This window comes from Vicia villosa, linkage group LG1 (genome assembly GCF_029867415.1).
Source record: "Vicia villosa cultivar HV-30 ecotype Madison, WI linkage group LG1, Vvil1.0, whole genome shotgun sequence".
NCBI lineage: Eukaryota > Viridiplantae > Streptophyta > Magnoliopsida > Fabales > Fabaceae > Vicia > Vicia villosa.
Genome location: NC_081180.1, coordinates 47,328,551 through 47,333,432, shown reverse-complemented (window position 1 = coordinate 47,333,432; position 4,882 = coordinate 47,328,551). Strand labels below are relative to the sequence as shown.

The window sequence follows — 4,882 nt, the reverse complement described above, 5'->3', positions numbered from 1 at the left end:
GTCTAACTACTTTTCCTTCTCATTGTGTAGAATCTCTTGGATTATAACAACCGACCTGAACTTAGCCCTGAAGATCAAGAAATGCTGATTGAAGATTTGGTACATCTTTTACTCTAGAAAGACACTTCTAGAAAGACACTGTACTATTAGAGGATAGAAACTATTGGTTCAATATGGAAGACAGGTGAGCTTAAAAAGACATAGTACTATTAAAGGATAAAAACTATTGTTTGATAATTGCTATAGTTACAGTTGCTTCAGAATGGGTCTATGATGATAGAGTTGTCATTCAATAGGGAGAATTTTAATGGGTTACCAAGGAATACGTATATGACTCAGTCTTTTTCATTTTCATTATATAGTTATCTTTATATGTGTTTCTTAATAGCTCCCTGAGTTATGTTCGGTGTCTTTTCCAGCACCATGGTTGTATTCTCCTTGACGATGTTTTCTATGCAAAAGCTTTGAAGAAAATGAAAACCCCCGAGATAGAAGAAGCAGGGGTACACTCACAATGTTCAAAGGACACCCGATGGCCTAATATACTATAAGAGATGGAAAAACTTACAGTTTGCCACAAGTTCCTCCTTTTTAGTTACAGTCTATTCTGACTACCTCGCTTCTTCCACTAGGGACTTGAAATGTGCTTCTGGCTATGTCGCTCCTTCTCACCTTCTCTCATTTGCAAAGTCTCAGGTGGATAACATTATTGGGGACAACCCGAGAGCTACAAGTTACATGGTGGGATATGGAAACAATTTCCCTCAAAGAGTTAACCACAGAGGTTCATCCATTGTTTCAATCAAGGCTAACCCTTCATTTGTCAACTGTATGGGAGGTTATGACACTTGGTTTAGCAGCAAAAGGAGCAACTCCAATATACTAACTAGTGCTATTGTTGGTGGACCTAAAGCATATGATGACTTCAGTGATGAAAGAAAGAATTATGAACAAACAGAACCAACAACCTACAACAAAGCTCCTCTTATAGGTGTTCTCGCTCGGCTCGGTGGCGGTCATGGTGGTTATAACCAACTCCTTCCAGGTATTGTCATCGCTATTTGCCACACTCTTACTATAAACAAATTTTCTGGTGATAGTAAAAGTAATCGTTGTATTTTTCTTTCTCGCAGTTGTTACAGCTCCTAAGCATGTTGTTACCGGGCAGCATTCATTCACCAAACCGAAGATACTTTGTGAGGTTATTTATTGGTGTGATTTGTGTGGATTGTAGGACAAGAAGATTACAATAAACTAAGGCCTTTGAGTTATAGAGGAGCTGATGTGTTTTTGTTGTGTTTTTCTCTCATTAGTAAAGCAAGTTATGAGAACATTTCTAAAAAGGTTCTTGCCTCTATACATCATTACCTTAGATTTCTATTGTTTTTGTTACTTTAATAATAATATTTTCGGTTGACAAACTGTGGATATCTGAGCTGAGACATTATGCACCAAATGTGCCAATTGTGTTGGTCAGAACAAAACTAGGTAAGATAATTCCATCAGAGTAGAATTTCAATCACCATCATCATTTAACAGTTATGAAAATCATCTTTTTCTTCATTATCTTTATTAGAATAAAATGGAAAATAATATATTGTTATACCAACTACCAAGCTTACAAATTTTGAAATCATCTTCTATTTTTTAAATCTTAATGTATGCACAGATTTGCAAGAGGACAGGCAATTTTTTTTATCATTCTGGAGCCACTCAAATAACCACTACTAAGGCATGTCCTTAATAAATTAAATTATCCAAAATGATGTTTATATGTGAAAGTTGAAACTAATTTATTTTGCATGTATAATGAATTTAATGAATGATTATGGTGAATAGGGTGAAGCGTTACAAAAATTGATTGGAGTAGTTTCTTACATTGAGTGCAACTATAACAACAGGTAAAAATTGCATTACAATATTTTTTTTTTGGATTCAATTATCTCTTATGTCATATTTTAAAGCAAATATGGTTTTGGTTGCAGAATGTGAAGGTAGTGTTTGATGCTGCTATAAAGATTGCATTGAGACCATTCAAAATCTGCAATATATTGCCAAAGATATTTTTCCTACAAGTTTAAAGTAACTGACCATTAAAATACACCACACAAAGTTGATGTTTTTTATAGTTTACAACAATAAATTGTGTTATTGGACTATAAGTTTACTACTTCATCTAGCAGATTAGTTGGCGTGGTTTTTTTGGTTGTCTGGAACATTTTTGAGTTATTTCTTTTTGTTGCAGAGCAACTACTTTGATGATCCATTCCATACTCATAAATATCCAAGAGGAGCATTGTTTTCTTATGTGTTGCATTGTGTTGTGACTTTTGTTCCAAAAACACTGTTTTCAACTTATGTGGAGGTGTTGTTTGAAAAATCACGTTTTAATTTTTACAATTTGTTGTTTATAATATATATACACACAAAATTATCATATATATATATATATATATATATATATATATATATATATATATATATATATATATATATATATATATATATATATATATATATATATATATATATATATATATATAATATTTAATCTTACGGGTCACTATCAATCCAAATTCTATCTTATTTTAATTAATAATGATATTTATTTAAAAAGAAAAATCTTTATTTTGAATTTAAAATTTTCTTTTTATCTCTACTGGTCCCTTTTTTATTTATTTTGTATGTTCATTTAATATAATTGAATTTTAATGATAATAGTTTATTTTATAATTAAGTACTATTACATTTTGGGGACAACTTCTCTACCCATCACAAAAAATTGGATAGTGTACCTCCAACCAATCACATGATTCCATCTCATTTAATACATTTAATTATTTATTAAAATACTACAAATGTTTGTTGTTTTCAAAGCATTTTACAAAGGAGGTAACCTTACCCAACTTTTTGAGTTGGGTAGATAAGAATTCACCTCTCATTTTAAATTTAAAAATGTTTCTAAATATATTTTATACAACATTAAATAATTTATTTGTGTGGGTCATTAGCACTATAATATTTAGTTTTTTTTTTTTTTAAAAGTGAATAAGTCTTATCAAATTAAACATATGAACAAATTTATCTATGCAGCTGCATGAGTCTCTATCACCATAATACTTATTTTTTGAAGCGATCAAGCCTTATCAAATTTTTTTGTGGATCATTATTTTAACTTGGAACTTAATTTTCATACTACTAATATCTTATTAGTAAATTTTTTTTATGGTTAATTTCCATTTTATTTATGCAATTTGGTCAAACTTCTTTATTTCACATTTTTCGTATCGTTCAAAAAATACTACACCAGAAATAATACACCCGAGCGATAGCACGAGTCTCTGACTAGTTAGGCTATATAATCTAACTCACGACAAAACTACCTTCATTCTTCTATTTCAAAACTCAAACAACCTTAAACCCCAAACACCAAAAAAAAAACCCAAATATACAATTCCAAACTTCAATTCTATCCATTTTCACAAATATTACTCCATTCATTGCAACTCCTTACAACTCATTATGACATCATCCAACAAATTTTTACATATTGAGTAAGGTTTATGAAAAATTCTTTTTCTATTTGCATGTATAAATTTCTATAAAAAGATGTTTAAGATCATTTATTGTTAGTAGATATTGTATAATATTTGTTGTTTGAAGTTTAATTTTTGTAAAAATGGATTTTTTGGGTTACTGTGGTTGAAGCTCCAAAAATGGAGGTCGCGTGTATTTTTGGAAGTGCATCTCCGAAAACAACCTCTAAAGAGTTTCAGAGACGTGTCTTCGAAATAATGATTGAGTTGTTTTTTTTTTTTTAATTTCAAACCTCACCTGTTCTTTTCATTATTCTAGGGATAAGGAGGAGGCACCGAAGGAGATACATGTTCCTGCACCCGAGGAGGCACCGAAGAAGGTATATGTTCCAACACCCGTGCATGTTATCCCAGCTTACCCATGAGGGCCATCTAACACATCCCTCTTGATATACTACTCCGATCATGTCGTCCTACATGTTTCCCATGGAGAAGTATATTTTTTATTACACTTTTTAATTATAATTTTACTTTTTTTATTACAGTTTTATACCTCTGATAAGTGTCAAAATGTAGTTATTTTGTGTATGTAAATAGTGGCACTTATTATCGATACGTTTTGTTAATATCGTGTGAATAATTCCCCGTTTTTGTGTAAATTCGTATACTTTGAGTTTTAGTACGTTTTCATGTAAATATGTACCGTTTGATAGTTTTGTTTTATTTTTGTAGGTTTTTCTGCGTTTTCAGAACCTCGAGGAATAAAGTGTCGAAGACACGGCTGTGAGGGCGTTTTGAGAAATAAAGCTGATGTTCTGGTGTAGGGCGCGTCGCGCGCTGTAGGAGCAAAAGGAAATAATTTTGGCAGAACTGAGGGCGCGTCGCGCGCTAGGGCGATTTAGTACATTTAGTACAGGGCGCGCTGCGCCAGCATATGACGCGGCGCGCGCACTGCGAAAATTTGTTTTTGTATAAATAGTTCAACTTTGTGTTTTTAGGTTTTTATCACCTCTTCTTGGACAAAGTTGAGCTCTGATCCATTCTTTGTAGTTTAGAGGTTCAAGCAACACTATTGGGTGTCTCATCATGTCGATTTAGCTCGGGTGGCCTCCGATTGTGCCGACAAACACGAGAAGTTTCCGCTTGTTCTTGTTCTTCCCTTTGACCCATTCCAATGGTGGGGTTTGTATGTGTATTTTTCTTCTCTTGTATGTATATTTGTTGATCTTGGGATCGTTTATATATTCACTTTTGTCATACCCCAAAATTTGCCCGATCAGATCTATATCTTTTATTTCATCAAGGGTCAAAATTAAGAGTCATGGGGTTTGACATTCCTATTGTCA

General features: G+C 32.4%; 1 pseudogene; it reads left to right on the top strand.

Moving 5' to 3' along the window:
- The first annotated feature begins 1,236 nt into the window (after positions 1–1,236).
- On the top strand, positions 1,237–2,120 carry LOC131628192 (rac-like GTP-binding protein RAC13; annotated as a pseudogene).
- The last annotated feature ends 2,762 nt before the right edge of the window (positions 2,121–4,882 follow it).